This window comes from Varroa destructor, unplaced genomic scaffold (assembly GCF_002443255.2).
Source record: "Varroa destructor unplaced genomic scaffold, Vdes_3.0 BEIS01000001.1, whole genome shotgun sequence".
Lineage (NCBI taxonomy): Eukaryota > Metazoa > Arthropoda > Arachnida > Mesostigmata > Varroidae > Varroa > Varroa destructor.
The window spans coordinates 40,000,442-40,026,511 of record NW_019211454.1 but is presented as its reverse complement, the minus strand read 5'-3'; the positions used below and the strand labels follow the sequence as shown (position 1 = coordinate 40,026,511).

Below are 26,070 nucleotides of genomic sequence, written 5' to 3'. Positions count from 1 at the left end.
CATTTTTTAGTGAAACACTGGAATACCTGAAAACCTAAGACAAAATTAATCCGAATGGAAAGGCTCTCAAGGCTTCTAATGATATTCGTCGGGGCTAGGTCAACCGAAAAGTCGTACTTTGTATAGAAGCATATATCGTTCAGCTTGGTAATCTGCAATCAGTGGTTTCAAATCCTATTAACTCCGGCGAAATAGAAATCAGAAGGTAAATAAATAGCAATCCGACAGAAAGGGCGTAAACTATAAATTAAAAAAAAGTAAAACGTAACATTTGGAAGTGTACCACTGAATTAATTGCAACTCGACTGAAAGTTAACTACCGATGACTGTACCCCATGTTAACCGACCTCTCTAGTTCCTGACATTCTACGATGCACTAATTCCATTTGTGCATTTGAATTTTTTATGGTAATTAAAATTGTGTCTCCTTCTTGCCCCCCCCTCCCCTCTAGTTCGCTTCTCCTTTACGTCCTTCATCGAACTTCGATTATGACGACTCGTGTTGTTCGTCCACTAAGATCATCTGAGACGCGGCGTAGCAGCAAGACAAAAACGACTGGTCGTCTTTGAACCAAACAAAAGTTGCTTTTTGCTGGGAACGACATAGGTGCGAAGTCGTCCATGCAGGAATAGCTCTAGCAGGAGAGGCGGCAGCCGCTGAAGTCCTCTACAACTGGAGCATCGTTGATTGCGCCATGTAGGAGCCCTGAGCTGGGCTCGTTCTCTGCTGACAGAAACGCAAAATCGAAAGAATGCTCATTACAGTTATGAGCCACTGCGGCTTGTAAAGCTGCCACTTTCGCCACTGTTATTATTCTTAATTCTAGCTGCTGAGGCGGCGTCAACGGCAGCAAGAATACCCGCCGCGAGTAACCAGCAAAATCAGTGCAGCTGTAGAGGCAGCAGTATCGGAGAAAACGAGACAACTAAAAGAACTCGAAGAGCAAAAAAGAGGTCGATGACGAAGGAGTCAGTTGGAAGGATCGCGGAGTTGTGCAAATATCACCACAGCGATAGCAGCAGCTAGACTGGTCGTTATGGTGATGATGGTACCCGTAGAATGAGCAACGGTGGTTCAGAACAACGGGACGGTACGTGCCCCTCTTAAGCACGCGCTACTCGCTCGTTAGAACCTTATTAACCCCCCATCGAAAACAATAGAAGTACGTTTCGCGTCGGTGTACTACCGCTGGCAACGGCGAGACTAGTGAAAACTTTACCAGTGCCAGCAAAAGTAGAAATGGCCGAAAACGTTGCAGTTTCGGGATGGCGGCAATATGGCTGCTATTAAGGAACGAAGCAGATAGGAAGAGAGTTCTTGGTCTGGATGATTTCTTCCGACCAATGAACGATTGCGATATAGTTGCTGAGCGAGTAGGAAAGAAAACAAGCTAAAAGTTTGTGGGCGAACGTAATGCCCTTTAGCTTGAAATAAAAAACCATTCCAGAAGAAACAAGACGCAGCAGAAGTAGGCGTTGCAAAGACACTGTGTACCACGAGTTCACGATAAGTTCAGATTTGATTTAGATTTATTATGCATTCGTTGTTTGTAGCAGTAATAGAATAAGTTATTAGTTCTACGACGATAGAACGTTGCATTCCCAGAAACAACAGCTCGTCGCGTATATACTGAAAATAGGGTAGTACAAAATGATTCAATACTTCAAGGTATGCATAGTTGTCGTGCGCTGTACATTTTCTAAAGCTGGAAGTGATGTGCCATCTTGCCGATAAGTTTTTCAAACGCACGGAATGACAGATATGCTGCATATTGAAAACAGTCGCTGTGAAAATGGCTTATGTACATTGCATGGGGACTAAACGGAAAGTCCTTCAGTAACCACTCGTGCGATAAATTCGCGTTTACGAAGTATAGCTCGCACGGATTACTGCATTGCTGTTGCTGCGGCAGAGTTCAGTTTAATCGATATATAACTTTGCTTTAATAGGACCATTGGTTTTCTGAAGCGTTCTAAGAAATCTGTATGTAACCCCTGCGAGGCTGAGAAGCCCTTCTCGAAAGTAACCTCTTTTTCAAAAATAGTCCATTATTCTGGGTGTTCTAATAAGTTACTTTTAACAAAATACAAGGAGCTAAAAAAATCAGTGTGCCAAAAGATCCAGAGTTAAACGAATCCAACCCATGTTCTGAAACTGTTTTTGCCACGTTAAAAACCGTCTTCAAGGCTCAGCTAGGTAAAAAAACATTACAGAAAGACCAAATTAATGACAATGGTCTTAAAAGAGAAAAAGCTGATTGCAGCGAGAACATTTGCAAGGGTTCTTTGAAGACGAGTATGGCAACTGCGTCAATCTGCTTAAGTCATAGCTAGTGCCGCGTAGGGTATTGTAAAAATTGATATTTAGCGGGTTTTTTTTTTATTCGTGTAATGTTATATCTAAATGCGTTTCTGCTGTGTTTTGTCTGTATAGAATATTCACGCCTACACTACGCCGGTGTGTCGTTCAGCACTACGATGTGCAGGATTTCCGTTTATGGCCTTTCGCATTTATCCTTTATGTTCGCGTTAGCTGTGTTAACCTGTCTATCTGCTTATATGCTTTGTATAGAGCCAGGGTTTTCCCTTAATGTCGGGTAAATCTTATATTAAAATGTAACGCTAAGCCTCGTACAGGGTCTTAGAACTCTTCCCTATTTTGAGGTTAGTCGCTATGCTCAGACACTATGGATTGCAGGTGAAAATGAAGAAAAATGATGATGGCAAGATATTGCGACACGAAATAAGTCGCTACTTCTTCTACTTCGCCTATCTTGGCGCCGGCCACATATTGTATGACGTTCCCTTGGTCGGTCGAAATAGGGAAATTAAGTGGATAGAGATGGAGCAAGATATCAACCAGAGGTTTATCGCGTTACTTTTTTATGTTGCGGTCTGCATTTGACTGTACAGTGTGAACGATTAGATCTCAAGCAAACCTGCATACTACGCGAAGTTCACTTCACGTTAGGACCTATAACCAAACAGCAGAGACAAACGAAGGGCCTTGATACCTATTCCTGGCCAAAGCTTGGTGGTTTAGTCTCCGTATAGCTGCTATATGCTCTAGAGAGCTGATGTCCAGTTATAGCTGGACAGAATACTAATTAGCTGTTCAGCACTGCATAGTGGTGCTAGAAAAGTGGGTACATAAAAGAGGCTCGATACAATTAACACTGAGTGTCCGTGCTAGAGTAACGACGACTAGTTGACAAATGTCGTGAGACTAATTGACTTCAATTTATGGAAGATGTACCAGCTATATCGAGTGAACCAATGGATTATTCACTGGCTGACACATACTGTGTACAATAGCACATCCGCATCACATGTTACAACGATCTGAGAAAACAGTAATTCTAAGGAAATATGTGAATGAATGGCATCTCCGGAGAAGCCAAGCCAGTTATTCCGATTAAGCCAGTAGCCATCATCTGCCTAATACAGCGGAGAGCTAGTAGACCACGGTGTCCAGTAAACACCTCTTTCTTCTTTCCCTTCTCTCAAAGTTATCATCACCTCTCTCTCAGTGGGCGATGCCTTCAGGGGAATGGACTCCTCGGATAGTTCGCATAGACAATATATCGTGCTCTGTCTGTGTGTATGCGCGCACATACGTGCATATATATGGACGTATGGTCGGGCAAAGGTAAGCACACTACCCGATAACCGCTCGTGTTGGTAGCCGTAGTAGTAATAGCACAAATGCGACGCGGTGGATGACGTTGAGTATTGTGGTAAACCACGATAAGTGGAATCGGTTGGCCACTCTAGACACTTATTGGATTTGTGCACTGCCAGGGTGCCCGTCGGACTGACCAATATTATTCAGCTTGTCTATGAAAGGAGGAATGAAGCAAGTATGAAGAAGGGTGACCATCGGCAACAATGCTAACCAAACCCCATACCTCTCTGCATCTGTCCGAACGAACTAGATGGGGCGATAGATGAGAATAAAGCAGAGGGCACTGGGGAAGGTAGAGAATAGGCGAACACGAAAGCGGTGGAAGCGATCCTGGCTCCTGATGACTGTCGTTCGCTTATCCGCCTTTCAACCCCCTCATTTTACCCAATCCCTGTCTCTTCGTATCTGATCGTTGAGATCGAGTCATTGTGGATAGAAGCTGTAGCTTTCGGCTGAACCTTGTTGTGAGCATTGTCGATAGGACTGACGCAAGTTATAGTACTCACCGCCACCCTATGCCATATAAGCAAATCAACGTCTAACGACGAGACGATTTCACCATAATGCACAAATCGTCCAGCTAACAGTCACCGGGTAGACGAGTAATCCGCTTGCCTGTGCCGCGCAGACAGACTAAGCCAGTGACCAAAATTGGCCAGTTGTTAGAAACCTGTAGAAAGACGACAAGGCATTTATATTGTCTTGATTTATGTAATGGGCTCAATTAGGTAAGAGGTGTTTGACAAGGATTGAACAGTTACTCAAAACATTATCATTATTTCGGTGTTGTGGTATGAGGTTGAAAATAGCGGTAACGACATTTTCGATCGGAGTTTCAAATCACTAGGGGCAACGGACAGAATATTCATAACGAAACGGGTGCCCCATGCGGTTCCCATCGTTGAACTGTGATCAGTCTAATAGTAGGTTGGCTTCCTTTTTAGCTACTGAACATTGTTCAACAATCGCTAATCAGGCGAACGACACGATTAAAGCAACATATGAAATGCATACGTTGGTAATGCAATGTTTCATGTAATACTATAAACTGATATCAGCAGAATTACTAAGGTCTATTCAAATAAGATGACCTGGGGGTAGGGAAGGCTAACAGATCTTTATGTCACTTCAGTCAAGTCATATTGGCTTGGCGGATCACTTTAAGTTGGTCTCGAATCAGAGAAAGAAACGTATTTTATACGAAATATAAAATTTCGGAAGACGCACGCATTAACATTAATCTATCATGAAATATGTCGTCCTCTATCAATATAACGAGTATGTCGTATTATTAGAGAAAAGAGAATCGTATCAATATAATGGGAATTGTTTGTGTCACCATCGAACGCCCTATAACTCTCCTCTGTCTGTTAGACCGATGAAACTACTTATTTATGTAGTATGTATATGTACTATGCATTTTTCTATGTTATACAATTTGTCCTACTTTTCTGCCTAAACCTCCCAGCAAGCTTATCTTCCCGCTGTTTGTCTCTCCTGTATAACCGCTAACTTGGTGTTTGAACAAATGGATGTAATTCGTAGAAAAGTGTCGATATTTTAACTTGATAGACCCATTTTATCTTTCTTTTTCCCGCACTTAATTCTCTTCGTTTTCTTTTTGTTCTTCGCAATGTTTGTAGTCCTCTTGCCAATCGACCTCTGTCGTCACCCTATTTTTTATACTGCGCTGTAATGCGTAAGGGCCTCCAGCGATAGCTTTCTCAGCAGGATCATTAGACTGCTCTTCCTGTCATCAATTTTTCCCTTCGGCTGAAACAAATGGATGCCTTTAAAAACGTTCTTCGAAAAAAAAAAGAAAAAGAGACATCTAGGAGAAATTTAGTGAATCCCTCGGTTTGGCTGCAAAGAAGAACGCGGAGGCGGCGTCAGCTTCAATGCTTCACTACCATTCACCTCTAGCCCACTGTACAATGAACAAGCCAGCCACTGCCTACGTGGAACCGGAAGAAAGCACTTTCAAAGCTAAAATGTTACCTGCAAACAGTCGCTTCTACGGGGATCACAGATCAAGGAGAGTCAAGCGATTAGCATTAGTAAACGGGTCGACTCAACTCTAATCCCTCTGCGTAGCCTACATTCGCTCGGACAGGTGAGAGATTTTCGACAGAGACGCTAGTTAGCTGAAGTACATATTATCGAAACAACAGCGGTAACTTATGCACTTGTTTTAAGATGTAGGACCCAAAACAAATCCATGTAGTCAAGTAGAACCTATTACGGCAAATAGTCGGAAATGATTTTCTCCATAGAGCGCTGGGCCAACGATCAGTTGTGCGCTTGACATCTGTAACTATAAAAAGTGTAGCTGAACTTTTCAGGCAGCGTCTAAATGACTGTCTTTAATGCACGTTTACGAGATGCTCCCTTGACTAAATTAAAAGCTTAGGTGGGCTTAAGGTCTGTTTCTTTTAAAATGGCTGCAATTCCAATTGACATCGTATTCAGATAGTCGCCAATGTGGTCATTACTGCAAGGATGCAGTAAAAAAAAAGGAGAAGCTTATTAGGGAGAGCTTTTAGCGGAGGCTCTACAATGTGTTGTTGGAGGAAATCAAAGTCGCGTTAGTGCACCGATGGGCTGCCTTTATTAGTTGCACCATTTACATATTATGTAATACATAAAAATCGCATAACATTGCTATAGCTTGCACTATAGATGTTACAGTTTGCCTGATCTTTGTTGTATCTGCTTGCATGATATTTTCAGCACGTACCGCACATAACGCTTCTGGGAAGCAAGATGCACGTCGATCCTAACACAAGCTATGTCCGATGTTGACTATTTTTAATTGTGCTTTAAAGCTGGTGCAGGAAAGGTCATTTGCATGATTAAACCGTGCTGAGTAATTATGGAGTGATCTATTTAGATTATCTGCGAATTTATTAAGTAATTAGATTATATTGCATCCGTATAATATAATCTAGCTTTGACAATCTGAGCATGGACTCGATCTTGACTAAAGAAAAGCTTCTACGTATTGGAAACGTACACCGAATGCAGGGAGTTTGGCTCCTGCAGACTTTATAATAGACTGTTAACAAATCTACTCTATTTAAATATTCTCTGATTAGATATATATATATATATATATATTGTGATAATGAAGAATTCTGTCTAGGTATGTATAAGTGAAATCTGCTGAAAAGCATAGAATAGGATGAATGGTCATTGATAGAACGTTACATATGCCACAGCAAAGTCCTTTAATAAGAACTACGCATTTTGTTATATTTGTATTTAAAGCCAGTTGGTACCAGCTACGTGCTATAAAACTGTATTTCGGAAAGAGTAGCATTAAACATTTGAAGCACATGTTTAGTAGTTTTCCCGAAGGCCAATACGCTACTTCTTTGGCTGGTGATTACTTCGGTTAATATTTTTGCTCGGTAGGGGCATATCTCAACAGTTTATCCTTGCCCTTTCAGACACTTTCGTATTTGATTCACTGGTGGCCCTAAAGGAAGTGCCAAGTAGTTTAGGACTTTAAAAGACTGTTTCACTGAGTAGTATGTCTGTGATTTATGTGGGTAGTGTACATGTGAAGCGAGGTGACTTTAACTTCTCACCCATTTGTTAATGCGGACGCTGTTGAAACCAATTTCCGACACGTTGCAAATTCAACGTCCTAGAACTTTCCGACCATATAGTCCTCCCTGCAAGCTGGTTTTTGAAAAGTTACCTAGGGCATAACTTGGGTTTTCATGGGGTCAACTTCTCTCTTATTGGTTGCTGGCCTGCCATACAAATATCTTTTGTTAAAAGGTAAAGGCTTTACTGTTTGCCGATGCTTTAATCTTTCTCTTTTGACCCAGTCGAGTTATAAAAGAAAGGACTATTTTTTCACTTCTTATTCATTATTAAGTCGTGTCTATTTCGAAACGTATAAAAATCTAACGATAAAAAAATATTGGTATATTAATATTTAGCACAGCTCTCTAGGAGCTAGGTGCACGTTAACGGTCCATTGTCTAGCGCGTTTATAGGAAACAGAGCACAAGCAGCTCTAACAGGCTATATTTGATTTACTTACTCGTGACATTAATTATATAATCCATGACTCTTTGATACACTTTCTGAAACGATAGTTGCTTTTGACGACTTTTCTCATGTTTAATTTCTACAGTTAGCAAAGCTTTTTTCAAATTCTTCGATTTCGTCTAGGTACGGATTGTTCTTAGTGATATTAGCGAGTTCCCATAGCCTCTCGCTCGGCTCTGCTTTTACCTGTGTGGATTCTGCTATTTCAAATTGACCCTCTCTAATAATTACACAGATCTTCTGCTGAATCGTAGTGGCAAAGCATACCGACATTCTGCTTACTAAAGATTCCTGAATGTTTGAATGATCAGTTGGAAATCGGTACAACTTTGCAGAAGCAACGTATACGTATTGACGTTGCAGACGAAATAGTAGGCGATTGTTTTTCATCTCGTCTAATCATATATTGAACTATATTAGGAACCAAAATATATTGTCACTTACATCAATAGAGGTTACATTATAAAGTTAAAATTAATACTCGTGTCATTCATAGCTGGTTACTACCACAAAACACAAATCCTACATAGACCAAAGGAGAAAATCTGCACAGAATTTTCGCCTGTGTTTAATAGACTCTTTTGTATGTACCTATTTCCCTTCTTTACATGATCGGAGACACCGCTTTACAGAGCTCACGTGGAACGACGTAACTCCTTATTGTTTGAACGGGCATGTCAACTTGAAGATAACCTACCGCTACGTTGCAATAGAATTATTTTCCAAGTTTTTTCTAGAATAAACAAGATGACGAATCTCACACTATTGCCAATACGTATCGCGCTAGCAGATAACTACTGTACATTGTACGAAATACCCAATTATTTCACCGGTTACAACGAAGCGGTCGGGTTGCAAGCATTGTGACCCAGTTCAAATACACAGGTTCGCTCATTGAATACGTTTCCTTTAATATAGGCAGCCTGCAACGTCTAGCGGACCCAAAAGGCGGACGATCTCCTACTGCGCAGCATTTAGGTAGCACTACTTTGCTTGCTTTAAATGCCTATTATTATTATTATTTAGCTTGTCATTACAGCACATGGCAATAAAGTAACATCCGCACCGGATGTTGCCCCTAATAACAAAAAGCACTAGCTGTTATACGAAGCAAATAAACAAAAAGGAAATAATAAGGGAAGCCTTTATCAACGCTATACTAAGGAAGCTTCTAGTCTCCTGATGCAGGGCTACTATACCCTTTGCACTTTTTTTGCTCTGCGAGCTTCTGATAATTACTTTTAATCATAACCTTGCGCATTGCAACTGACAATCTAAATAGATTTATCAGAAAATGAACGACCTGTATGCCCAGCAGGCAACAATGTCCTACAATGTTTGCTAGTCATCGTAAAATAGACAGGGAATATCTCTATGTGAGGCTACGGAAATGTGCGCTACAATAGAAACGAATAAAAGTACATCTTAGGCGGATGAATGACAACCTAGTTAATCATATCGTCAGTCTATTGTAAGAACAAATTATGCATATTTGTTCCTCGAGGCTGTAGTCCACGTCCACGTACCATCGTCTTGGCTAGCGACGAAATTCTAAAGCTCAAGTCACCCTTCGAACGTTGTCTGCTCGAGTTAAACTCGTTCCGTTTGCTTCTCTGGTAACGAAATTCTAAAGTTCAATACAATTCTTCTTCAAGTACTCAAGCCAAACTCCGAATGATAGCCTTCCGATGGAGTACTAAATTGTTTCCTATAATCTGTCAAAGTCATATTTAAATTGGAAATTATTTATTATAACAAAATGAAGACGTCTTTCGACTACAAGGTAAAAAGACATCTAATAGCCTTTATAAACCTGGTACGCTTACACCATAGTTTGAAGAACACTATGTCTCCGGACCAGTAAATATCGAAAAGTACCCCGTCGTGATGGCGGCCGGTCCAACCAAGTCGTACATCTGAAACACATCATTTCTCTTCTTTCCCCTTTTCTTTGCCCCATCTTTGTCTGCAGCGTCTAAACGATGTCCTCATTCGGATCGTCCGCTGTCCCATTTACCGCTTCGGACCAAAGCCGTTCTTGAACAGCTCTGCCACTCCGTCTAGGTTCATTTGGCAGTGAGTTTTTGAATCGTCGCTCAAAAAAAAAGCAGCGGTGGTTTCTTGTTTTGAAGGATAATTGCGGTGAGTGTGAATAAAGACGACGAGTTTCTCGTATTCCGAACAGTCTCTAAGAGACTACATTACTCAACATTGTACAGTTATCACACAGAAGAAATTGGGAATATATGCATGACACAACAAGTTTGCTATCGAACTCGAGAGATCTTGATTGGACCAAGAGATCGTTTTATAAAAGCATACTTACTTGACATAAAAATGCTACAGTGCAGATCCATACAGTTTGTAGCTGTTTTATTTCGGCCTTTGATGGATCGATATATACAAACTTTAGTCACTTAGGTAAAAATTCATCAGCACGCGACCTTGAGGCTCCAGGACTCAGATCACATGATCCGACTTTACCGCTAAAAATTTCCCTGTTAGGATCGTGTTCGATAGATGTTAAGATGAAATAGTCAGACACATTGCCAAGCGTTTTGATTGCAACTAGCTCCTAGGGAACGAATTACAACTAAGACCTACTTTAATTTCAAGTTGATTTCGTAAGTATCGGTAGCACTTCCTGCTGTAAAATGTCAGTAACATAACTAGTAAAAATATATATAGGTTCCTATCCTATATATATATATATATAGGCATACTATCTCCATTTATCTAGGATCTCTCGTATTGGAGTAAGAAAGCAGGCATTCTTCTATTTAACTACTGGCCGCGCCTTTTTGCTGTGATGTATTTATAATCATCGGGTTGGAAAGGATCTGCTGATGTACTAATATGACGCATGCGATTCAACCGAAGAAAAAGTACTGGGTCACAAGAAGCCAATGAATAGCTGGAAGCCTTATAAATTAATCACGGCAGCGAATGGTCACTTGAAGCTTCTTAAGGCATTTACTTGCCGAAAAACTCTATCCTGCTCGAAACCTAGGCAGCGTCTTTATCAGAAATATGGAGCGGTTACGTTTTTGGCTTTTAATGCAACACGATGTTACTAATGGGTACAGGTTTTTAGGCCGTCTGATATATGTAAGTATGATGCAGAGAACCAAAGTGATCATTAGACGATTGATGACGGGGGGAAAAAATGCAATATACCTTTGTTAAACATTGAACCAGGAGAAATCTGAACGTACTAATCTTTTAATCACACACACACACACCTACACACACACACACACACACACACACACACACACACACACACACACACACACACACACACACACACACACACACACACACACACACACACACACACACACACACACACACACACACACACACACACACACCACACACACACACACACACACACACACACACACACACACACACACACACACACACACACACACACACACACACACACACACACACACACACACACACACACACACACACACACACACACACACACACACACACACACACACACACACACACACACACACACACACACACACACACACACACACACACACACACACACACACACACACACACACACACACACACACACACACACACACACACAACATACTCACACACACACATACTCACACACAGAAAAAGTAACAAAAATAATAAGGTGAAAAGAGAGAATTCACTACACTTAATTACGCTGTGACTAAGGACAATAATTTTTCTATTGTTCATTACAAGAGTGTTTTAGCACAGAGAATGTTATAATAGCGGGCCGATTGCCCGAAATATAGTGTGTGCCATTTTGAATATGCTGTGAGTTAAAAACGCAAAGATAAACACGCAGATCGTATTCAATAGTAAGCTCATTTCATAACGGGAACAGCTTGAGAGAATGACTGAGTGTCGGCACTGAATTAAATGCGATACCTTACAATTTTGAGTTTGATGCCCCACACACCCCGTGGCTACGATGCATACGTACATCTTTGCTTTTTGCGGAATGACTCGGCACACATTTACACTACCTGAATTGTAAATCAACGAACATACTATGTGGTTATACAATAATAAATTTATGTTTAAGTGCAAATAAATACATAAACTCATGTTCAATAGCAAACACGTGTCCGCGCATTGTGCGTAAAAGCGCGATTTTTAAATTTTATTTCAAAACTATGTTCAGCACTGAGGACGCGATCTCGTCGTTTTGGCCCGCTTCTTAGATGTCGCTTAGCATTTCTAGGGGACAATACCTAAAATGGAAAATGTACTCACGGGAGAAATCTGGTAAACCCTATGAAACGAGTAAAGCCCATAGACGTAAAAAAGCCTATCTTAATGGCCTGCGATTCTGATCACGTATACCTAACTAATACTATTCCAGGTTCCATATCCAGAGACCTGCATATTTGAACTCTGACACAGGACACTGTTGGCGGGGTAGATACTAACCGGTATAGAAAAAGCAAATATAGTTGCGATAGTGCCACTTACTAACTAAGCTGATTATTTACATAAAGTAGTTTTTCTTTCAACTATGAAAGCTAAATGTTCCCTTCTATCGTAGCTGCGTCATGAGCAGACAATTGAGAACCTATCGAACACTGCTTAGCGGGAAAATCTTATTTTAGCATGCTTAGAGTGGATTTTACGCTTGATAATAAATAAATCAATTTATGTTTAAACAAGGAAGCTATTTGACCGGAAGGATTAACGAATTGAGGTACTGGTCATCGTGGAGTTGTTACATGCTTCTCTTTCTAATGTATATGTCTCGATTTAGTGTAAATTTACTTATATTATCTATATAAAATAGAAATATAATATTTCATCTTGTAGTATGTATGACTTGCAACACATCTTTGCAGTCAATCGATGTAAATTCAAAGGTCCTAAAATCTAGAATAAATAACTGTAGTTTCCAGACAGGAACACATGTATACTGCCTTCAATATGGTACACTACTATAAATCGTATGCAGAAGTTTTGGTTAATAATGCTACTTGTTCATAGACTTTGGAGCTCACTAAAGATATACCTTTACTAACCTAAAACCGGCTACCGAGTCCATGAAGTAGTCTTTGACAGTGGAATCAAATAACAACAAACAACGAACGTATTTCGTGATGTATAAATTTACCATTTTCTGACTGACTGTACTTTTACACGTACTGTCCATATCGACAAACATATCCACATGATTGAATAGTTATATCATACATGCCGAATTTAATACAAACCCATAAAGATGAGTGAGACACTCCGTCGAAATAAAAAACTCGCACCCTACATTATATGTATGATGCACAGCTCTTCTATTTCAACGAAGCTCCTCAGTCCTCTTTATGAATGTGCGTTAACTTAATGCAATATGTAGTATAGCACTCTACTACCTTCCCACGAACCGTATTGCATTGGCCGTCCCTTTAATCAAGGTAACCTTAGCTCCAAGGGCTTTCGCAGACTCGAGAGAGAATTCTATTGATCTTTAGAGATTTTGTCCTTTTCCACAGTTACTTCGGTTTGCAGTGAGAGAGACTAGCAAATACACTCGTAAACTATATCAAGTTTTTGCGTGCTGGCTACACATTCTAGTTAGGGCAGGTCTTTGATGTTATACCTAACAGGTGACTTCGAAACTTTGTTAACAGCGTTAAAAACAAATCTATGGCTGACAAAGGAAATATTTTTACAGACTTATTGCATTTAAAAAATTTACGCATCCACCGTGAAGACGCTACGCGAAACGCGACCATTCTTAATACTACTGTTGATACCTGTGACCACTTATTGAATTTACTACTTTGGAAACGCTCCGCGAATAAAGCGTCGACCAATAGATGCTTCCCATCCATCGGCAAATCCAATGGCAAAAAGCACAACTTAAAGCTAAAATCTTTGCATCTTGTGGATGCCCTGCCGTTTTCAAATAGTCGCAAGCTCGAAATTTTCTACTGACTTGAGAGGCTTTATGCGAAGCTTAATGTACAATATACTCGCATACACAACTTATATATACAGTAAATACATCTGTATCAGTGCCAAGCCACATTAGCGGTATCCAATCAAGAAAAAGATCGAGTTAAGAGCGGTAACGCACCGTTGATGATAGCACGGTACCAGGTGCTTTCAGAGCGGCTGTCTGTTTTTAAGTTGCTATTGTCATCTGCTGGATGTTCTCCTAAAGCAAGCGGGTCATTTAAGGTGCTTGCGTACGTTCGTGTCATACGCGTTGTATGTATATATGAGCTAAAAACAGAATCGAGGTGGTACAGATCAAACTTAATTAACATGACGATATCGACGCTATCATCCTCTTTCCATCTTTTCCGTTGGATGACCTTTCGCTTCGAATTTCTAGAGGACAGGCGAGGGGCCAAAGATACCTCCCCCCATCAAATGAATTTCTTGGCATCGTAAGAAGATGCGTCAAACTAACGAAAAAAATGTAGTTAGCTGGTAAAAGGCCCTTGATCTGTACAGCTTTCGCGTGCATCAGCAGCTTGTTATCCCATTGGGTGTGTAGTATAAACAAACGTTTTCAGATACATGTAAACATGAGCGATAGAAAATAGAGAATGGGAACGCTGGCTGAATCCGGGCAGGAGCCAAGACAGAAGGGGAATTTCTTGATTATGGTGACTGTAGTACAACATCGAGACAGGAGCAACAACTACGAGGCTGGATGTGAATATTTCTCCTGCTTATGTCGGGCACTTTCCGGGGGGAAGGGCGCCACCCCGGTATACGAACACCCGTTGTTGAATATTTAAGCTGTTAAAAGAATAACAAAATGGTGGAGGAAGAAAGAAGGTAAAAACAGATCATACATGGGAAGCAGGAAATGACAGCTCCCGATTATGTCGTGAACAGACAGAGAAAACAGCGTAATTAATGGCAATGGCTGAAGTTGCAAAAGAGATCAACATCTGTCTTCATATGGAAAGCAGGGTGTGCTTTGAGTGAGCTGATAGGGCTCGTGGGCGAGAAAACTATGTTTTAACACAAAAAAAGTGCCAGGTGTAGTCACTGGAGTGGGACAGTTGAAGTGGCAGAATACGTACGACACTTAGTACTCTTTAAATTGTATGTTCTTCCGCTAGTACGAGCGCTACAATCGTGGCATTTAAAAAAATAAGTGTTATCTGATATTATGCAGCCTAAAAACAATCCAACTTGCAGCGTTTGTAAAAGTTTACCTGTCTAATTATCTCAACAGGATCAAGGAACTCAAGTAAGCAACATCGCTTTGGAAACTAGATCAGTATTGGAGTCTATACGGAACTGCCCTACTTAAATTTCTAATCAACTTAAGTTTGAATATCCTAAACTAGCATTAAAACTATTTCTTGATTCACTTCGACTCGTTTTTGTACCATGTGAACAAACCAACTAGAAAAAAGTTAATAATCATAGGCAGTGACCTATGGCGTGTAAGGGCGACACAATCGAATTTTAACATAATTTGATAGCAGTTACTATTAATAACTCATTGGGCGCTAATAGATACGAACCCCAAGAGGTAACAATACTACGAAAAGGGATCAACCCTATTAGCGGAGACCTGACGCAAATACGGCCAGTAGGATAAGCAGGTAGTGAAGGCATTAAGTAAAGGAAATTTTCTGAATCAGTCTAGTTTATAGCGTAAACGGACGTTACGCTGTTCATTCCTTGAACCTAGATGCTTTATTTTACCTCCTTTACTTTTAAGTAGCGACCGCACAAATTTTTGTTGTATTTAGCACACAGACGCGTAAACGATGTTTAGAGGCTACTCTTACAGTATATCTGACGAACCATATGACCTATCTTTTTTCAGAACGTTTCAGGTACCTATCATGTCTTGTCCGTAAACTAACTAGTGAATTTCTGTATTTTTATGTATAGACAGGATAGCTGAAAACAAAGGCCGCTTTTTCAATTATTTACATAACCATTTCATACTGCGAATCCGCGATCAGTCGATACCGAACGATGGGATCACTTCGGCAGCCGCGGTAGCGCCTGTGCTAGCGTCGTCAGCCGATTCCCCAAGGATGCCGTTTTTTCCTAAAATCATAATCATCCTAATCTAGTGCATATTTCAATATTCGCCACCGCCGCAGCCCGGGCAAGGGCATTAGGGGCAAGCAAATATGGTTCCCATGACACCCTTAAATTACCATAATACTTGATAATAGTAATGATCACTAAGGAATCAGGAATAAAATATTACCCTGTACAGCTGCTGCTCGTTCGGTGCTAGGTGCGATGGCAGCGACGTTGATGTTAGCGGTAGTGGTGGCAGCACTGGTAGTTCCCTCTACACGAGTTTTCCGCTGACCCCAGTTTCACCCCAGAGGCCTTAGCCAAGTATTCCGCCAACCAAAATCCCCGCTTCGTCATCCAGTACTCCAAATGCCGTTCACGCCTTCGGGATGTGGTGGGCACTAGGAGGCTGCGAAGAACCAAAAGGCGCTCGGCCACGGAAGCCAGGAGATGAAGGGTAGCAAAGAGGGGACGCCGTAACACACTTCGCCAAGTGCACTGTTACGGCGCGTGCCCTTTTTCCTTCTTTGTCCTTGTTGACGCCGGCTGTAGAACTCTCCGGTCGAACTCTCAAATGCTCCTCAATGTCTGCTTCCCTCATTTCCCAAACGGATTTATACTCTCTGGCTCTGTCCTGCTAGCAAATACAGCAGCAACGCACCATTTGTCAAACACCGAACATTTTAGCGCTTGTGCTCGTTTCAAGCGGCGGCACCGACACCATGACAAGGCCCTGCAGTACCAACGAACAGTGATACAGCAGTAGCAACAAAACAGCAACGGTACCAATGCTAGCAGCATCAGCAGCAGCAGCAGCAGTAGCATCAGCAGCAGCAGCAAATTCAGCTGTAACAATAACGCAACGCAGCCGGCACCGTTCCCCCGCCGCATCAGGGCTCAGACGAAGCGCGACAGCACCGGTAAAATCTGGCAGATCGATAAAAAAGATCAATGACTATCGACCCAGCATCGTTTGTATCCCGATGGCCTTCGTAGCAAAGCTTGAAATGTCGATGCCCTCAATGGTTTGTCTCTCTCTCTCTCTCTCTCTCTCTCTCTCGCCTCGCTCTCCCTTGTCGTCCTCTTACTTGCTCTTCCCTCTTGGTCAGGCTCTCCTTTTTTGCGATGTCTGCGTGCTAGATTTGCGCGCAACTCTGGCGTCTTCCACGGATCGAAGATGCTATAAAGCTAATGTAGTTGTTCTTGCTGCTGCTGTTATAGCTGCTCTGGCGGCGATCCTGCTGCTCAGCCACGGACGCTCATTGTAGGCAGTTTCACTAAAGTAACCGCCTGTAGAAGCAAAAAATTACTAAGACCGAAAAGCTTAGAGGTGAGCGAATAAAACAGTGACGGAGAGAGAACTTTTAATGGCTGACAGAACCGTATGGGTAACCGAGAACAAATAGGTAGTGAGAGGGAAAAGACGGCAAGGAGAATGAGAGGTTAACAAATCGCTCCACGCAATTACTAGGTATCAGATACATTTGTTCCAGGTATATTTTTGTGCTAGCGAGGGGAAATGCCGTCATTGACTAGCTTAAGATACGTTAAAGCCAGCTTCGTATTTAAGAGGATCAATTAATGCATTGCACTATATCAAGTTGTCACATGTTTATGTGGGTTTAATGAACTTATCCGCCGCATGCGGTTCTGAATGGTAAATACTTCAATAGTAGTTTTTGCCCTGAAGCGGTTAAAAAATTCTTTAAAAAAAATTTAATAAATCTTATATTTTTCTTTAGCAAAGTATATTCATACGCATAGACCCAACAACGACTTCAACAAAAGTTAGCTTCAAGCCTTGCGAATTTAATAGACATTTGGTGTTCACAGCGGTTAACTTCATCCATAAAAATTCGGGAACTTTTTTGTGAGAACTAAAATCGTGCAGACGGCACGACTGAGTTGGATGATAACAGCCTAGAGTTCATAGCCCACAAATAGTATTATTTTTTTCATTGTATTGCTATTATATTTCAGTCACACTTGCGTTTATTACGAACTCTCCTGAACAAAAATCTACTGATCTTAGCGGTGAATGATCCCTTTCAAAATTAGGATATTAGTCTTCACTTCTTTGTTTATGAATGGTTCCAAGTCGCTGCTTAGTACTGCTTTATGGACTTGTCAGGAAAGAGCGCCTGAAAAATATTCTAATTGCGATGTAATCTACAGAATCTGCTTACCTGCAAAAATCTAAGAACACCGAAATCGGCCTTAGTTTAAAACTAGGCGTACCTATACCTAATATATACCTCTGTATATATTCAGAATATACAAGCACCTCGTTTCGTGCTAAAAGTAGCCAGTCATTTAAAGCAATGGTTAGCGATAGCATAGACGTACAGCCCAGAATATTTAGATCGCCCGTATAGCTTCTGTTTTGTTTATAGACGTACGCGTTAGTCTATTTAGGGACGACCGGGTCATCCGGTGTTCTTTGCCTTCATTTGATGGGGTATGAGTGTAAGTCTTACTCATCTGTTTGCGAGCTGATCAAACGGTACTTTGACGGTGTAGAGCAAAATAATAGCCTACTTCCTTTAGATTGCTCAGTATCCACATTATGAGCAGGGCTCATAAATGGCAACAGATAAAAATTGCTAAATTCGACCAAATCAAAGTGGCTTGTGCTGTTTGAGAGGCAATCGTTTCGCAAAGTTCAAAAGCATTCAGGGAGTAACTAAGCTATGGCAGGATGAGCAAACGAACATGTAGCAAGGTTCGCACACAACGAGGTTTAGGGTTTAAAGGATAATAGGGGGTAAGAAGGGTTATGCTGAGACGCGGGGGCCGTTAGCGGACGAAGCCCGAAGTTGATAGTTAGATTCGAGCACGAACTGTGTCATGAACGGCATCGTAGATGGCCGCCATGACTATAGCGGAGAACCAGAAGTTAGACACTTCTTTAAGTAATTCCACTAAAGACAGAAATGCTTTGCTTTTTTTATTTCGAACTACACCTGCGTTTAGTATAACATTCAACTGGATTCAAGTGGCGTGTGATAAAACCATTTGCCTCTTTTATTTCTTATCGATAATGATCGGCTCGTTAATCATCATCAAAAGCTCATTTTTCGTTGAAGTCACAATCTAGCTCGGTCGGCAGCCGGTGAAACACAAGCTACAGAATATCATTTGTGTGCAGTCTAGACAGTTTGGAAGAGTCACCTTTAGTCTATAGGTAATTTAGGCTATATATATGCACACATATTGTGTGCTGCATATATCTAAAAATATAGTGTTCTTTACAATGAATAAGCAAACGGATACATGCGTGGTCTTCGGGACCCTGTCCCCTTCATAGATATCTGTATGACAAGGATATGAATGAGATATATTTTGCTTTACTTCTTCATCATCAGTGATGCATAATAACAATTAACTAATTATCATCATTGTTTTGCCAAATATTCATACGAAGCAAAAACATTCTGGGAAAACACTTTTCAGTGTGAAACGGTTAATAGCAGCTGTTGGATCTAATAAGAACAGAACGAAAGAAAAGCTGTACGCCTTAGACGATTCGGAGAGAGACGTTGGCTAGTTGAAATTTACATCAAATAAAGAGAGATGCTACCCGTATCAAAATGTGAACATAAAGGGCACACGAATGTTTTCAGAGGCGGGAACAGTCGGAGTGGCAAAGGCTGAGAGGGAAGTAGTGAAAAAAGAATGCAACAGTTGACCAGGCTGGAGATTCGCAAAGAAACAACACTGAGGCGTGCGCAACTGGGCTTAATGGTGTGCTACGCCTGAAAGCAACCATGGCACATGAGGCATTTGGATATGCGGTCTAGTAGCAGCAAGAGGTGGCTGAGAATGGTTGGTTCGTTCGCTGGGAGCAACTCCCAACCGAAAACTGGGACGAGTCGAGCAACAGCCATCGAGGGAAGGAGCCTCCTTCGACGCAGCTTGCCGGCGTGGCCTACCGGTCGAGATCAGCCGATTCGGAACGCGTCATCCATTTTAGGAAGGGAAAACGGTTTGAGCGATGTCGAAGAGAAGCCGACGAGGAAAAAGAAGAAGAAGAAGAGACGAAAGGCCAGGCATTGATAGGACAGACGGGCGCAGGGGCCGGAATGGATAAAACAGTTGAAAAATGCGCCGCATTTTGTTGTGATGCCCATTCTTCTGGATGCGGCCTGCTCCGTTTTTGTTTCATGGTTCGTGTTATTGCCCTTGTGTCCATTCTACGCTCTAAACAATTACCTTCGAGCCAATGTTTGCGAGGTCAAACTGTAACGATGAATAGTCGCCCCGTGGACTGTGTCTATAGGCCACCTCAGACAAAAACATAGAAAGAGAGTTAGAAAAACCAGGTACCCTTCAATGGTCTAACATTTATAGAAAAGTGCAGAAAAAGCGTACTGCATCTGTCGTAAAATTGCAGTAATGATAGAATGATGCGAGCTGTGAACTTTTATAATTGGCCGATTACTCTTATTGCAAGTAGTTGAAGGCTGTCCGATGAAATCGGTGATGGCTAGCATATGACGGAACTATCAAGTCTATTACCGAGTGGATGTTAATGGACAGCTAATGGAAAACCCGGCTAGTCGCGAGGCCGCGTGTGCAGATCATAGACAGGTCTAAAAGAACTTTAATACCTATTTATAATCGGACGTGGAGAGAGTAAATGGGCAAACGCGTTTACCTAAACGTTTCGAGTTTTGCTTCTAGTGCTGCGGCTGGCAATTTCTTCAGACGTTTGGTTCATAAAATGCAAGAAGTTTGTATTATGTCTTCATTAATATGTAAATCAATGTTTTGGTTAACTTTGATGCATTCAAAGCGTTTATTTTAAGAGGAAGTTATAAAAAATATGTGTCTTAATGGCGCTTTTAATATCCAACACTACCAAAAAAAATGTCGATCGCTCTTCTTGCTCGATACAACTTTCGAGTCACATAATCTCGAAAATATAAGTCGCATTGGTGTCGTTTGAAGGCTGACATTTGGCTGAAGTAGATGTGCTAAGAATATCAAGGTGCCTGTATTCAAACTTACGATAGAGCGCTTTAAAGATGGGCGGAATATCTGCAAAGATTAGTTATATTTTACAGTTTAATTTTCAGAGAGATACAAATGCTGCCCAGGCGCGGAAAAACCTTATGCGGCTTATAATCAAAACGCCTATCGGAACAGACCAGAAATTGTTCTGTCCGTTTTGGAAGTTCCTGGTTCCCGTTTGGAAGGGTCGATCGATTATGGAAAAAAATTGATGAAGTGATCGCGAAAGTTCAGCAAGACCGACACGTGGGTGTCCACGATGTCGCCAAGAAGCTAAACATTCGCCAGCGAACAACTTTAAACCAGCAGAAGACCGCCTGGTATAAGAGAAATCTCGATGCTTAGATCGCATACGAACCGATGCAAAAGAATTAATTCGACCGTATTTCCATCTGCGAAACTTTACAGGAATACAACGGGATCAATCCATTTCTAAAGCGGTAAATCAAAAGATGGAACGGGTGATGACGCTACGTGTTTGATGAGATCGGATCGGAAGCGTGTGTTATGAGTCGCTGACGATGTCCCGCTGACGAGTGTGACGAATCTCTACTGTCAGCAACTAATAAGATTACGTCAACCTATTGAGAAGAATCGACCGGAACTAGCGAGCAGAGAAGGCATCGTTTGCGATCATGATGATAGCTGGCAAAAATTGAGAACATTTGAATGGGAAATTACATAACGTATCTATAGCCTTCTATAGCGGGTCTCGCAGCATGTGTTCTTACTCCCTTTATGATGTAAATTTAGCTTCATAGTAATGGGGAATACAAAGATCACCTGTCACAATATTTTGCTCAGAAACCACGCAAGTTCTATCGTGATAGGATTATAGTATTAGAAAAAAAATAGCAGGGCGTCCTTGATCGAAATGGCACATAGTTAATTTAGTCATATTATTTCTCAATGTCTGGATTAAAAATGCCCCATACTTCTTTGGCAATTTAATATGTGGTGCCGCGTTTACGCACAATGTCATTTAACAAAATATTAATCGTTAAAAAACGCCCGATTGAATTTTAATAATAATAATAATAATAAAACGTGTCGTATTTGCTACAGACAGTGTTGAACTACAACTTGTCGATTTGTCTTGTCGGTGGCCTTGCTAATACCCTGTGATTTTAATTTTTAACACATCTTACTTAATGGATGCAGTAGCTTTCATACAAAAGAAAGCTACATAGAAGCTCTCGTACAAATACGGAGTTTTCGCGTCCGTATACTGTTACGTCCGTGAACAATAACATGAAGGAATAACTCGGATTGTCGAAAGCTGATAGAGTCCAAAGCAATTCAATAATCCAGAGAACCGAGATATAATGCTTCGTCTTCAGACTATCAAACTTTTTTCTCACGTTAGCATCTAGTGAATTCGGGGTTTCGAAATTGCTGAACCAACAAGGCACCGTCGACCAGGTACTGCTAAAAGACTTAATGGTAGCTTAAGTCACTGTATAAGTATTTAAGATACCTAATTTTTTGTGGTTATCGACTACAAATAAAATAGCGGGAGCTTCACAAGGGAATTCACAGACGAGTAGAATAAAGAGAAATAACTAGTCACAGTTGCGGTGACAGCAATACTATTCATGAAAGTATAAGACGGATTAATTGAAATTTAGGTAAACTGTTTAAAGCAGAGTGGTAAATACAATGCAGAGACAGGGGGAGGTATCATTTAGGGCATCGGCGAGAATCAATAATAGAGTTCCTGAATAAACGAAATGATGATATTGTTCTAAGGGGCAGGGCAAAAAGTCCCATGCAAAAGGAAATTGGTATTTCAGGGCATTGACGGGGCGATTGGCATTGCTTTATTCACGCGTATGCGCTACAACCTAAACTCTGTTGTAGTTAGAACTGCACGCAGCAGTCAGGAACGCCCGCTACTATAACTACTACTCCGCTTCTGATTTTAAATAAGTGGTTTTAGATAACTTCCTACCATTTAACATAGTTAAATATTCTTATTTTCCGCATCCTACTGTCACGTACTTCTAGCGTTCTTAACTGATTTACTCTAGTCAAATTAATTGTGCGTATAACTATAGGATAATTTTAAATGGTCAAGCGAAAGATCAGTCATGTCCAGCTAGTACGACAGCCGCGTACATAACCTTAATTAACAGAACTCCTCCAAAAGGACAAGGAACAACTCTTCTGAGTGGCCCGACCGATGCCACTGCCGCCAGGGGCCAGCCAGAGGAGTCTCACAAGCGATGCAGGCAAAGTCCTTGGAGCCCTGTAACTACTGGCAGAGGTGAGCATCTGCAGAAACCGTGGCAGTAACAGAAGGAAACTTGCTGAGCACTACGCAGTTCTTCCTATCCCCCTCCACCCAATGCCGTTCGTGCACCCCACCGAAAAGCCACCCGTTCTTCGTCTCATATCGCATTACCATTTGCCATGTTTTCCTTGGCCCTGGAGACTCCGTAGGGCAGCCAAAACGAACAGCGTTCGTTCAATTCGCCTCCATTTATAATGTCCTGTCAATGTTCCTCTCTAATTTATACCGCCAAGTTAGTGGCAGTGGATTCGTTTGCTGTGAGCATATGAATATAGCAGCCGACAGCAAATTAGACAAGGGAAAAAAACAGTATCTGTAGGAATACAAGCCTGGGCACACTGATCACTGCAAATTCAGATAGCACGGGAATTTGCGAATATTGAAATTTTAGAAATGACCATATGACTTTCTGTCGAGTCGAAATCTTAATTTGAACAGAGGTTGGATGTTAATATTGCAACCGATCACAGTATCACAAGCACCACTTATGAGATTTAGGTGTCATCGGGTTAATTCAAATGATTCGTATGTTATGGTTGGTAAAAGCTTCTCATACATGCGATCCGTTCTGCCCCAACTAGAGGACCTTTATAAGAGATAGCAATGCGTGTGCACTAACCATATATACTGTGTAATCAGTTCAGAGATCTACTTGATAAAAGTGTAATCTAAGCTTGCATTTGGTCATTCGTTGAAACGGATGAAGTGTTTCTGAAGTGATATAATACTTTCTGTGAACACTTGGACACCATATAGGGGCGATGCTGTCACTTCATCACGACGACCAGCGTTTAGCCGACGACGAATGGGTGACAGGTCTGTAGTTACTCTGGGGTTCACTTGGAGACGAAACGCATTTGCGTTAGCTTGCCCTGCACTGGAGCTGTTAAAAGCTTGGTCCCTGAAGTTCGAGACTTTTTTGAAGACTTCTTTAAAAAAACAATCCCTTGATGGAGTTCCTTCCTATAACAGGCCTTTCGACACTTTTTCAACCGTACTCACTCACCATGGATATGCACCCATTAAGTTGGTCGCCGGCTGAGTTGCGCTTGCCAACCAAGCACCTGACTGAGCGGCCGACTGACCGTTTCGCGCACTTTCAAATATTCCATAAAAAATCTATCTCTATATAGCTAGCTTGTTAACGGACGTCCATGCTAGACTGTATGGTCTTGCAGTACTAACAATGCGAGTCAGAAGAGATACCTGTTGCTGAATTCTAGAATCAGAGGTCATTGGAGCTTGCCCCAATTTTAGAGGGCTGTTGGTCGTTACTTCGCTCAGGTCTGTAGCACTCTAGCACTAACAGGATTAAAGGGCGCGTTCAAGGAATAACACAGATTTAATAGAAGCCAGACGGTATATTTCGGCGCGAATGTTAACCTTCGGATTGTGGCATTAATTTCTAAAAAGAAATTGTTTCCTTAGGCCAGGCTGCTGGACTCTGTTTCGTTAGACTAGTCTTGTTGATACTATAGGGCTTGCGTGAAATCCATTTGAAGGTAAACGATAAATGATATATTTGGCTCCTGTTTATGCTGTATTGTTTTTTTTCATTGTCTAAAAACCTGTCAACCAAGTTCTGCTCTACTGCATACATCCACGTCAAAAGGCCATTGAACTTTTGTAAGACCCACTCATTTCTGGGCGACCATTTTCATTGCGTGTTATAAAATGACTATAGTTATAGAGCAAACCTAGTGGAAGGGAGGTGTGGTACGACCAGCAGAATTTAAAAATGTTTAAATCTCGAGAGCTATTGGAAAGCTATTCATTCCTGTACCATGAGGATCAACAAAACCGTATAGCTGGTGACAGTCCTCTGACACTTTCAGCGGACCTGTCTCGAATTGTATGTTGTCGTCGGTTTTTTGATGCTCGCAAGTTGTTTAAATGACGCCTACGAATAGGCGTTAGAAGAGATCGTTTCCTGAATCGTGACGAAAGCAGGTTTGGAAAGTAGAGCTTATCGATTGAAGTCTAACACACGTCAAACAAATCAAATGTCAATCGCCAATTGTTATTCTATTGTGCTAACAATGTTGCTGCTGAAACGAGAAGGTGTTTTCATATGCAATTCGGGTCGACCCTGATATAAAACGGCTAACGTAATAGTAAATCGTGCACCTAGTAGTATAGCAAATACTCTTGATGGTTAACATTAAAGATATTGACTGACGAAAATCGTAGTTATCATGCTTAACGTGTGGGCAGGTGAGCAGAAGACTATCTTCTCCTAGGAAATGTAGTGCTTTGGATTGTAGCAAATTGCGCGGGCTAGGCGTTCGCTCAGTTAATTGACTGGTTGTACTACACGAATTTCGAGAAGATCTGGACGCTGTTTCTCCATCTAATTGATTGTCCGACGTTCTCACTACAACATAGTAGAAATAAAGACAAAAATGTGATATTACCCTTAAACTTACTGGCTTTTTGGTATGATAAGGGCCCATTTTGAAATGCCTAGTACGCTCTCAGGCTGTCTGAGCTCCTTATGCATATAGCCTTGAATATGCTCAATGATTTCTAGCAAAAATGCGTCGTACAGCGCGGAATATAGGGAATACGCACGCACGCACGCACACACGCACGCAGGCAACAATTATCGTTATGCTCACTCGATCCTAGCGCAGGATCCGGAAGCCACCAGAATCTTCGCCACGCTGTGCGCACTAGCGCCACAAGTGGTCGGGTTACGAAACAGAATTTAGATCACTTCCTAGTTCACAGACTGCTCAAACAGCAAACAAAGTGATCTCAAGCAGTCTTTCCGCCGACGTAAATGTCTGTTCCTTATCATCATTTGATATTTACCCCATGAGAACGGGATAAGAACCACACAGCCGATGTGCGGACAAGTTGAATTGGGCGCTGGGCAGAGGACGGGGTACGGGCAACAAAGAAGGTTATTCAGTTAAGAGATAGGAAATTCGGTTTGCTAAACCTGATTTACAAAGGGGTACAGGGACAGAGGGGTTCT

At 41.5% G+C, this 26,070-nt stretch overlaps 1 long non-coding RNA gene across 12 annotated transcripts in view; it reads left to right on the top strand.

The window, feature by feature from the left end:
- Window positions 1–26,070, top strand: part of LOC111243146 (uncharacterized) — a 93,998-nt gene that overhangs the window by 64,585 nt on the left and 3,343 nt on the right. For 3 of the 12 annotated variants that reach the window (XR_015324169.1, XR_015324165.1, XR_015324166.1), the window contains 2 exons: window positions 5,329–5,798; window positions 21,206–23,063. The exons of 5 other annotated variants lie outside the window; for them this stretch is intronic. This is a non-coding gene — a long non-coding RNA (uncharacterized LOC111243146). Of the gene's footprint in view, window positions 1–452; window positions 1,092–5,328; window positions 5,799–21,205; window positions 23,064–26,070 lie in introns of those variants that run through there. 4 more of the 12 variants (XR_015324160.1, XR_015324150.1, XR_015324178.1 and 1 more) reach the window with 4 other exon arrangements.